Here is a 12469-nt window from a genome sequence, read left to right on the forward strand (position 1 = left end):
ACGGAGCTTCCATAGTATTTCAAGTTGCCTAGTTCTTTAAAGGCAGTGATGGGGCAGCAATCTAACCAATTTATTGGGGACAATCCTCAAAACTGATACAATCATAGTATCACCAGTGCCTGTTTTCATGGCGGTTCTGATGAGAACCGGAAGCTTGCTATGCAACAGTAGCAGACATAAAGACCTGCTGCAACATGATACAAAAATGAGCATTGTTTATGAAAGAAAAAGCTCTTTTTGTTCTTGGCAGAACAGGGCAATGAAAATTGCAAAAACAGTTGCAAAAGCCTCAACTGAAATCTGTAAGTCTGTGAGCACTGTGTACCGAATTTGAAGAAAACAAGCACCAGCAGCGAGGGATGCCATTCCATTTTTTGTGTAAGAATGTGCTGGAATCAGTCAGAGAGCTGAGAAGAGGTACTGATATGGGTGCTGTTGTCCACCAGCCGAGTATGGTAGAGAACTGACTTAGCAAGGAGGTGAGATGATGCACCAGGATACTCATTTTAGAGGAAGTGATTACAAGGTTGTTCCACTGGAGTTGGGTGGGTACAAATAGCTCATTGGTAAACTCTGTCAGTAATCTAGGAGCAAAACCGTACCACAAAAATTAGAAACCCTGAAATTGGAATACCCCGAAATTTGACTCATATGGTTTCCCACAGATTAAATTGTGCATCAAGCCAACTTCCAGAGACATTAATTAGCAGAATAGAAACTGTTCAGTTAAGTAATAAGGCCCACTCAATAATTGAGAGTAGATCAAGGGAAACGTTTAAGGGTTTTACTACAAAATTACAAAATAAGCGGCACAGAGTTAATTGCCATGAAGACTCCTAGATGCAAACTTATACAGAGTATGTAAAAATCAGAAAAGCGCAATGAGCACAAATATCATAAGAAAATTGGGCAGTATCCCTAGACTTATCACACATAGAGAAGAGGAGAGGGTCTGATAACTCTACTCGGACCCACCTAAACACAAACTTGTACTCATCACAGAGGAGTAGAGGATGTAAAAAAGGAAATGGTCTCGGTGGTGGCACGTGCACAGTGTGAAAATACTGCCCTCACTCACAAAGTTGTGAAATGCTTCATTATCGGGCTTTGCGGCAGTACACCCCCATGCAGACCAATGCCTGGGGTGGGGCAAAAGGGAGGGAAAGACAATACAAACATGTAAAATATACAAATACTTAATACCAAATTATAATGGGATCACCGAAAGAAAGGTGCAGTGGAAGTTAAAACTAGCTCAGAGGTATCACTGCTCAAAACTTTATTCCTGGATCCTCCGGCCAGGGCTAAAAACGTGAAGGATGGTAGTGGCAGGAAAAAGTAAGGAATTCCTACACCCCTCCTTACTGTCAGTTCGTCAACATGTTTCTGCCATATTTGTGCCCGCAGCTATAGGTCACATCAGCATTCGTCAGGACCTTTCTTGATCCCACTGGTGTTATGAGGCCCTCTGTACCAGGATATGGTATTCCTACGAACCAGGTGTTCCCAAGACGAGGGTGCCCCTATGTAACTTGCTCTCGCTGTACTGTAGGGAATGAAAACAAGCAAGAGACTTATTACTCGCGCGTGGAACCATTTATTCACACTGTGCATGTATTAGCTCGTACCACCGGATACAATATGTATGTCAATAATATCTCTATACACTCAATTCTTGCCCACACACAGACAAATCAATCATACCTTTGTATTTATACATCGCTGGACTTGTGTCCTTCTCACATCAGCTCCACTCATACACAATCTAAGATAGAAAGCTCAACTCACCGAATTTCACAAATAATTGCGCCAAAGCTGGCAAGAATGAGGGAGAGCCCCCCTGTAGTCACACACTGAGGAAGGCAGGTAAAAAACAAGAGATCCCATGGTCAAACCGTAGTTCATTAAAATACATTTGTGAAATGGATCCGATCGGTTCGTGGTGATCAGATCGTGAATGGGACCCCTTTGGAGTGACTGCATTGGTCGCAAAGTGCCCAGACAGTAACATCGATTTCTCAAGACATATCTCTTCATAATACCTTTAGTAAAGTAGGCAATCTGGTCGCTTCCCTTGCCACTAGGGTTGTTGTGATTGTATGTCGCAACCCCCGTCGCAAATGTCAACATGCTATGCTGTACGGTACCTTTAGCATGACAAAATGGTTGGATGCGTGCAAAAGCCTACCTGACCCAGGCGTCCCTCCGATGTTCATGGCCCCCTCCCCCCTGCTCCTTACTTCGTCAAGGTGGGTGCTCTGCTCAATAGTTCCCCGATTCTGCCGTGTAGGTGAACGGCGATAGTGGTCGAGCTTCTTTTTGCCTGCTCTTCCCGTCACGTGTGAGGGGTGTGGCTAGTTGCATGCTTTGCGCGCATGGGCGCACCGGCATCCGTTCGTAGCCTAGGGTACCAAATTATTGATGTCTTTTACAAAAAAAGCTGACCTTTAAATTCCGCTTGTGAAACGTCAGGGTTTAATGTTGTGTCTATTAAAGTATTAACAAAAAAGGAGTTTAAATCCTGCTCATTACCTCAGGTGTGTTTTGCCGACCTTACTGCTGTAATCCCACAAAAACACGATGCTCTCAGTTCATGTCCATTGTGGGCAGTGCTGGAAAACTTATCATCAGTGTTAAATAACCTTCACCCACTCACAATGCGGGTAATGCCTGGACCCTTGTTCTGATAGTGATTGTGTGTTCACTAATGATACACAACTGGTGTATACTCAGCAAAGGGTGCTAATCACTAAGGGGAGTATCCCTAGCGCATTTTAAGCATCGGGTTACGATATCCTCCGGTGTATGGGGAAGTGCATGTGTAGAGGATACTAAAAGGAGATACACAATTCTGCTGTTAGCATGTCTTTTGGTGATCCTCTAGCCATAATGCATATCTAGAGGAAACACGGCAATACAGCTCCCAAAGGTGTGGGCAATGGACTATGATTAAAAACCCCACCTCCCTTTATCTGCAAGATATCCCCCACATGCCCACTAAGGGTGACATCATAATGGTAAGATTATCAGCAGTTTAGGGCGTTCCAGGGTATAACATCATTTAGTCCCACCATGTGGCTTCTGAGTCTATAGACCCACCTCTGCTCCCTTAACAACAGTGTATTTGGATTAAGCCTTGGTTTGCTATGTCGTCTGTTGTGTGATGTTTCTCCAAGTAGTCTGCTGTCAATTTTGTGTTTGACTTTTAGCACCTAATAGTGCTTCTATGTTCCATTATACGTGTCTTGACCTTTCTGATGGTCATGCTTATATATTGTTTGTTGCATGGGCACGTGATCAGGTAAATGACGCATTCAGAGTTGCACTTAGTATGCGTTCTTTCTCCCATGGGTATCCTAGACCCACGTCAATTGTTTTTGTGTTCTTTGTAAGATGACATACATTGCACGAACCACATCTCGAATGTCCCTGAAGTGGAGGTAAGGTACTTGATAAAGTCGAGGTTCCAGGCACGTGGGTCCTTGGTCTAGTATGAGCCAGAATGTCTCTCAGGTTCGCACTTCTTCTGAAGGAGAATAGGGGCTTCTCCACATCCAGTTCATTAGAAGTAAGTATGTGCCACTTTTTCAATGTAAGTTGTTTGATATGGTGGAAGGCAGTATTGAAGGTTGTGACACATACTGGCTTATTCGAAGTAGGTTTTTCCACCTTTTCAAGGAGGTTATCCCTATTAGTATTGGCTGCGCTTATCCTGGCCTTTCCGATTACCCATTCTGGGTATCATCTCTTGTGTAGTTTCTTCGTTAAAAGGCCCGCCTCCTGTCTGTGCAGTTACGTCTGAGTCTGAAGAACTGCCCTACTGGAAGATTTTTCCTGGGGCTTTCGGGTGGAAGGTATCATAGGCCAACAGTGAGTTCTTATCTGTTGGTTTGTGGTAGACCCTGGTTGAGAGCTTTCCATTCTTGGGTTCTATGACCAGATCCAGAAATGGTAACTTAGGGGCTGATTACGATGGCGGAAGGACCGTCACCGCCAGCCGTGCGGGGGCGGTCTGTTCCACATCGGACCACGATTTTACCACCGCCAGATTACGATGGCGGTGGGATCCAGGGACGCAAAGACCATCCGCCACGGAAGCGCCACAGGCAATCGTTACGATTGCCTGGCGGAGCGGTCTGCATCCATAAAATGGTGGCGGTGCCTAGCAGGCACCATCCTCCAAATTACGATGCGGTCTTCTGCCAGCCTTTCTGTGGTGGGTAAACCACCAATTGAAAGGCTGGTGGAGATTGGTTTTGGGGGCCCATTGCGGGTCCCCAATGTGTTAGGGGGGATGTCTGTTCACTGGGGGGTACCCATGGTACCCCCCTACATTTCACTGCACCAAGTGGCAGGTACAGTGTGGTGCCTGCCACGTAGTGCAGTGAAATGCACAACATGTATTTTTAGCAACGCGGTCGTGCTGCTGTCAGCAGCACCCACTGCAATGTTAAAAGTGTAAGGTGCGACCGCCATTGTGGCGGTCGCATCCTAATTCGGTGTGCGTAATCACCGCATGTATTGCGGACGGTCCCGGTTGACACCACCATGGCGGGCGGACTCCAGTCCGTCCGCCATAGTAATCGGCCCCTTAGTTGTAGTAACTGTGGAGGTGAAATGTAACAGGGGATTTCTGTTGTTAAGCCATCCCAGGAATGAGGTGACTGAATGTTCATCCCCCCTCCATATCACCAGGATGTCATCTATAAACCGTTGCCATAGTCTGATGTTGTCTGTCCATGGGTTTCCTTAATTGAAGATCATTGTTTTCTCGAAAGAGCCAACATACAGTCCCGCTAGACTGGGGGCAAACGTACTCCCCATGGAAGTCTTGTGGGTTTTCAGGTACAGCGTTCCTTCAAACTGGAAAAATGTCCTAGTTAATGCAATCTCAGCCAGATTGAGGATGAAGCTCTTGGGGTCTGATATGGCCATTCCGCTATAAATAGGATGTCTTCCAGGACCTGCAGGGTTTCTCTATGCAGTATGTTCGTATAGAGGGCCTCAATGTCCAGGCCAGTAGAAATTTGCCATTCGTATCAAACTCAGTCTCTTTTATCAGATTCAGGACATCCCGTGTGTCCTGAAGGTAAACTGATAATTTCTCTACGAGCGGTAGGGATAGTAGAGTAGTGATACCTCCGAGCTAGTTTTAACTTCCACTGCACTTTTCTTTTGGTGATCCCATTATAATTTGGAATTAAGTATTTGTATATTTTACATGTTTGTATTGTCTTCCCCTCACTTTTGCTCCACCCCAGGGATTGGTCTGCGCGGGGGTGTACTGCAGCAAAGCCCGATGATGAAGCATGTCAGGGCAGAATGAGTGAGGGCCGAATTTTCACACTGTGCACGTGCCACCACTGAGACCATTTCCTTTTTTTACTTCCTCTACTCCTCTTTGGTGTGTACCAGTATCCCTAGAAGCATAGAAAAGGCCTCTCAAAATCCTCAAATCAAGGTGTTTTTATACACATTTCTTGCATAGCAAATTAGAGAGACAAAAAAATTATTATGGTGTGAGCAAAAATATTATTTCTTCAGCAAATCAGAATGCACAAATAATTCACCTTTTTACCATAACACATAAACACCATCCCAAGTATTTAACACCGGCTATGCTACTGTCATCAGGAGATGTTCTAACTAATATGAAACATTGAACTATAAAAACATTCAGCAAAAGAATAGACTAGTGATCACAGTGGAAGGCATCTGAAGACACCTTGACAAACGTTACAAGTAAAGTTGATTGAAAGAAATGTAATCGTAATAGTGAAATTAAACTACTACACGTCTGCTTGACTGTGCTCTGTGAAGCTTCTGGGGAATAGATCTGTGCAGGGAAGAAGCATGAGATGGCATCCATCTTGTCTAAAGTGGTGTTTTACTTGAAAATGTGGCTTAGCTAAAACACATTAATAAACATGTACCTATACATCAGATGAAATTCTTTTCAAATGCAATTATGTCAATTCGGTCTATATATTCCTGTGTAAAAAGAAAATATTAATCATCATTATTAGTGCACAAAATAAAAGCCTTGGAAAACAGTCTAATAGTATCAGTAGCCTACCTAGCAGCTCCCTGCACATCCATGAAGAGTACAGGAAGCCGACCATCCATTGACCAAAAACTCAAGTCTTGCAACTTATGCACCATCTCCTAACACTAGTTTATGCAGCATTGAAATATGGCAGTGAAGCATAAAATACTTTATACGCTTGCCAATTATAAAAGTTTGAAATTAAATTACAGTGTTCCTGCCTTTGGATTTAAGATAACTCGCTGAATTGGTACATTTCGTCTAATTGACAAACTTTGGAGCACGTAACAGGCAAACATTTCTTTCTAATTCCATCAGGTGCATACATCATATTGTGTCTCATATATATGAATATTGCTCCATATTGGCTCTATGTCGCTAAGGTTATTAAAAAGTCAGTATCCTTCTTGGAACACTGACTTGAATATTCACTTTTTTTTAAAGTTTAAGAGAGCTTTATTGAAGTATGAGAAGAACAAAGGTACACCTTACAACAGAAGTTAAAAATAAAAATGAAACATAATGCATAATGTAGGAAATAAAAAACAAATGGGTATGCAATGATACAATAGTATTGTTAGGTACAGGTAGGAAGTAACAATATTCAAAAAAATACCTTAATAAAATAGCATTTTAGTTTTCTATATTAAAAGTAAAAAGAAAAAGAAAGAAGGGAGAAAGGGAAGAACAGAAGAAAGAAAGTTCAGAATTAAAACAATATTAATCAACATTGAATTCCAATAGTTTCACAATAAAAGTACAGACAAAGCAATGATAACAATGAAATAACCTAATATGTACAAATTAAGAGAAATAAAACTGAAGTGCTCATGGTTGTTGAAAAACAGAAGAACTGTCCTGGAACTGTATTGAGCAAGAGGATAATAATTGGTAAGTGGGGACCAAAAGGCCTCTTTTCTGGGAAACTGGTGAGATGAGGTGACAAATGCTCTGTTCAACCTCCGATGATGACAGAGAAGGTTCCACCAACCATTAAAAGTGACCTTAGTGGCATCGTTCCAGTTAGAAGTAATAACTTTAAAGTCAATGGCCAATAACAAATCCACAAACAATCCAAATTTACGAGCACCAAACCAAACTGGAGAAATACTTTCTAAAAATATAGAATTGATTTCAAATGTAAAACTAATAAAACATATAGAGGAGATAGTTTTACAAATTTGTATCCAGAAAGAGGTAATGTTTGGATATAGAAAAAAGGAATGTAGATATATGCAAGGAGTAGTTGAGCAGGTCCAACAAGCAAGCAATGAAGCGTGCGTGTATTTAGAAATAGATGCTGGAGTTAAATACAACCTATTATAAAAGTAATATAAAGTCTGAGTGGTGCTGGCGTTACAAGAAGTGCGATGTAATCAGGACCAAATACAGTTCCAAGTGTGTATGGAGAAAGTTTGTTGCAAATCCGACTCCCATAAAAGTTCAACCTTACTCTTAGGATGATTAGGGAGGGAATAGTGAAGGTATTTGTAAATGTGGGAAGCCCGAAGAGAGAAAGAGATAGGCAGCGGCTCTATTAAGGAAATTGATAGAGGAGAAGATGAACTAGAAAGAAGGGAAACCTGATGAGTAAGGATCGATTTCAAAGAGTTGTATTTAAGGAGGAAAGTGGCGGACAATCCATACTGAGACGGAAGGTCACTGGAGGAGAGAGGGTGCATTCCATGACACAAATGTTTCACTTGAACTATCCCCTTGTTGACCCAGTCCTTTCACAAAATGGTAAGATTAGAGAGATTTATGGATCAATTAGGTCAAATAGAAGAGCCAAGAAACATCTGCAAAGGTGAGAGAGATTTGGTGAGGACCGGATAAATAACCTTTATAGATTGTGAAATGATGGGGGATTTAAAGGTACAGGGATGGGGTGGGAAATTAGCACACTAAATAATCCGCTTCATTATGCGAACAGAAGCGAACTGCTGCCACAGAAGTGTTCCGGTCTCTATCTGACTGCAGAGCTTCAGCAAAGGCGGCCATCTTGTGGGCGGTTAATCCACGCCCCCTGAATATTCACTTTGAAACAGGTTTGACCCATAAACCCCATTTCACTATATAGCAGAGCAATTCACATAGGAACTCGAATCAGTCTTACTTTTCAGGACCATGTAGTGGCATTCAAGTTTAAAACCAGCTTCAATAGTGTAGCAAATTACAAACACTTTTACCTACAATCTAGGCATCAGTGAGGAGACAGAGTAAACACGACAACCTCACTCTTTTTGTTCCGCTAAAATTATGAAAGTTCGGTTTTTGTGCCTGGTGGGCCATATGTCTCACGGCCACAAGATCATTGCTTTGGAAGGGGATGACATAGCAGCATTGTTGTTTTGCTGAAAGTGTTCCTGCCACATCAGTGAAAGCCATTTTTGCGAAAAAGGTCTGGGCTAAGCATGCAGAGATCTTCAAATGTGGTGAGCGGGCCTCTGCTGCCTTTGCCATAATGTAGGGCTAGGGGCCATTCATCAATCTGTAAATCAAGTACTAGGCTTAACAGTCAATGGAGAGGCTCTGAGGAATGACTGAGGATTCATCTGTTTCTAACAGCCCACCCGTTTGATCTAACTTTCTGAAAATGGCTTTGCCCCACCTTCATCCTCCCAAAAATATCAGACAATAGACTCCTAGTACCACACACTCTAACATGATATAATTGTCAGGGATTGAAAACTGGCCCAACACTGATCAGCATTCAATTTTTGGGGGTGAAGAGACAGTCAGACTGCCGGAATTCATTGTTGAGGTGAAAAAACAGTCAGAGTAAGTAAACCCCTATTCTCACATTTGGCCTTCTGCTTCCCATTCTATGCCTATTCTGTCTGTGTAAGCCAAAATTGCTGCTGCTTGCAAAGTCCTTGTTTTCTGTATGAAGGAAGCTTGAATTGCTGTTACCTCTTGTATTTGTTCTGTGTTTAAAGGAACATTTGTATTGTCGCTACCTGCGCTGTAGCTGCTCTTCGTGTGTGAAGGAACCTTGTTCTGCTGCTACGTGTGGTATAAACACTTTCTGATACAATTTACATGGGACGGTTAGAAGGGAAAATAGGGGCATGCATCACTGAATAGCATATTTATTCTCCCATTTCAGTGTATAACCCCCAGTAGAACAGTCCTTATTTGTAACACATTGTGTTGGAAGAGTTCCACGGTTACATTCAGCATTGCACCACCTTACGTCACAAAAAAGGCCACTGCCAGTTCTGTGCGTCTTATTTGCTCTGCACATATTCATGCTTGGGTTATCTGCAGAGGGCATATTTGAAATACAAACAGTAGCTCTACACATCACAAGTTATAGTCTAGCAAGGTATGCTTCTGCGCTTCACCTGTATTTACTTGCTTTGCTTGCAAAAACCTGTGCAATTAATAAGTGATGAAACAGGAGCCCTGAAGCCAGCAGTGTTGACCAGCTGCCATTTTAAAGCAATGATCTGGCGGCCATGTCAGAAATGGCCCACCATGCCATAGGTACTGCGGTGAAGCTAACTGAGTCTTCACTGTCAGAAGGCTGGCGGTTCCTGCAACTCCAAATGAGGTGGAATAACCAGGAGTTTTGCAGAGCTGGAGCAGATGCTCCCACTTCACCAAAGCCTAAATGCTCATGTTAGACTTCTATTTTGCCTCAGTCTGCACCCATTCATACCGACTCAGCTATTAAAAGGACCCTCATCTTGCCATCTCAGACTGTCAGCTTGCCCTCATTGGCTCTTGCGTTCTCATTGGATTTCACATGACCTCACCCAGTACTTGGAGCCCCTCATCTTGCATCACAGGACCTCAGGAAGCTCCCATAGATCCTTAACCAAGCCCAGAATATTCTAGTAAACTAAATAGATGACCAGTAGTCCACCAATGATCGTGCTTAGAAACCCCCCTCTTGCGCTCGGAGTCTGGAACTCTATCTTTTCACAAACACTCTTAATCTCCCCGTTACCTAAACGACAAATTACTCTCTGCTGGCTCTCGGAGAATACAAGAGGTCTCGCCTTTAGCTAACCGTGAAAAGCCCCTAGCTGGCCCTCACAAGACCTCAGTCAGCCTTGACAGGCATCCAGCTGGCCCTCATATAACCTCACTCCCACCCTGCTTGCCCCATTGTCTTGTGGCCTTCTCAACTTGCTGTTAGAGCCTATCACCCAGCCTCGAAGTACACCTCATCCAGCCCTCAAACCATTGCTGCTGTCCCTCAACTATATTCCAAGGTCCAGTGCTAGACTTCAGACACACAGTGGAGTCCTAAGTGACACTCATGTTTACGCCTGGCCCAAGAGCCTTCCAGACATCTACCAGTGACCCCAGAGCCAGTCACACACTTCTTAATGTTTTTGAAGAAACTTGTTTCCACATTCTTCTAGGTTATAGCAGTTTTAATCATAGGTTGAAATCCTAGAAACATAGCTCATTGGGTTTGAGCAATTGTCGGAGAGTTCCTTACATAAACTGTGGGTCACAAGTTCCAATCCTAGAAAATAGTACAGTGAATGATGTGCCTGCTGTAAGGATCTTCCCGTGACCTGTTAGCCTTGGAGGGCTAATTAAAATGTCATATTTCATACATTGATACACAAATGTCATTGTTGGCAAAAGCAATTCAGTTTGTGGTGTGAGATTTGCATTGAGTGCACAAGCGTGTGGAGGTTTTGTTAGCTACTAATGTTATTAATTTCAAGGAGAGTTGGGCAGTTTTAAAGTTGAATTTGTGGGCATTTCATATACATCTGCACATTGCAAGGCGCTTTGAGTAAAAAGTAAAAATGACCATTAGGCTGGCAGACAATTCAGTGAGACTTTTATGAGTTCATGTAGACTTACATTGATTATTTGTCAAACAAAGTACCAAAGAAGCCATCGGCCCAGTAACTTTTCTAAACTTTTGTGTAAATTCACTAAAGGAAACTAGCCGAATTCCGCACACCTCTACCACCTAAATGTACCATACACCTGAACTAACCTGACATAAAGGATGAAGCAAGGGATCTGGCCACATAAGACTTAGGCAGAGCCTCAGAGGAGGCAAGGACGGCAGGCCATTCACCCAGTGCCAGAAAAAAGATGTGTGTGCTCTTCAACTTCAATTAACAAGCATTTGCAATCCAATAGGTCTCGCATTTGCAAGAGTTTGAGCTATTGGCATTGTACCTGACAATGCCTTTTATTTATATGTTGGTTTTTAAAACAGGTAAATAAAAGGGACTGTCATTTGCAATGCCAATAGCTTAAACTCTTACAAATGCGAGACCTATGGCATTGCAAATGCTTGTTTGTACAAGCACCCCATGCCTCGCTTTCACTTTAATTGCGGCCTCTCCCCTTTCTTTAGATGAACCGCATCTAAAGAAAGGTGCGCGGCTGCTATTAAAGTGAAAACGTGGTATGGGCTGCTTTTACTAAAAAAAAGCATTTCTTTGTCAAGTTGACAAACACAATTTTTTTTGTAAAAGGGCCCCATGCTGTGCCCATCTTTAGATATGGCTCATCTAAAGAAAGGTGCGCGGCTGCCAATAAAGTGTAAGCACAGTATGGGGCCCTTTTAGAAAAAAAAAAATTGTTTGTCATATTGACAAACAAATGCCATTCCGCACTTTCACTTCAATAGTGGTGGCGTATATTTCTTTAGACAAGCCGGGTCTAAAATGAAAGCATGGAATGGGGCGCTTTAAAATGAAAAAGTTAATAAATAGAAAGAAAAAAAACATGCGGCTGCGTTCTGAGCCGCAAACAGTAAACTGAAGGCATGGCCGCCATTATCTCAGACAAGGCATGCAGTACTATGAAAAACCAAAAAGAAAGCCTTGCGAGAGCACGTGTCCTGCCTGCAACAGCAGGCAGGACAAAGCCATTTAACCGAATAGTGCTTGGAGGCTGTAATTGAAGCCTACTGAGTAACAACCCATGCAACAGGGAGTGTCCTAATGGGATGTTACAAGATGAGACAAGTACTACTTAAGCTTATTGACCAATGAAAAGCCACAGTTTACAACAGACAGTCACAGGAGGCAATTAAAAAGATGGGCGGAAAGTAGGCCGAGCTTCAAGTCTATACCTGAATATAGCATGTCTCAAAGAGCTAGCGCAAGCACTGCCTAGGTGGACCTAAAAACACAGACACGGCCTGTACTGCCAGGCTTAAGTCAGCTGACAAGGGAAAGTAGTCCCTCTTGATAAGAAAGGTATGCTGGTAGCACCACTGTAACCCAAAGAGACACTCACTGTCGCTCATATACGAGTTATGCCAAGTGATCCTAAAGTATACTTTATGGTCACATGCGCTTAGGCCCCTAAAATAAAAAACACAGCAGAGAGCTGCATTGGGGTAATGCAGGGCAGATGTTCATGCTCGCAAAACCATGCTGGGAACAGTCCAGCCCCAATAGAAGCCTCCAGTGCTATTCAGATGCTGTT

At 42.9% G+C, this 12469-nt stretch overlaps 1 long non-coding RNA gene across 1 annotated transcript in view; it reads right to left on the bottom strand.

Moving 5' to 3' along the window:
• Positions 1-521: 521 nt before the first annotated feature.
• LOC146867175 (uncharacterized) overlaps positions 522-12469 on the bottom strand; it is a 144750-nt gene continuing 132802 nt past the window's right edge. Inside the window, exon 3 of the long non-coding RNA XR_014966071.1 lies at positions 522-1546. This is a non-coding gene — a long non-coding RNA (uncharacterized LOC146867175). The remainder of the gene's footprint in view (positions 1547-12469) is intronic.

The sequence above is a fragment of the Triturus cristatus genome, chromosome 1_2, assembly GCF_964204655.1.
Source record: "Triturus cristatus chromosome 1_2, aTriCri1.1, whole genome shotgun sequence".
Classification (NCBI taxonomy): domain Eukaryota; kingdom Metazoa; phylum Chordata; class Amphibia; order Caudata; family Salamandridae; genus Triturus; species Triturus cristatus.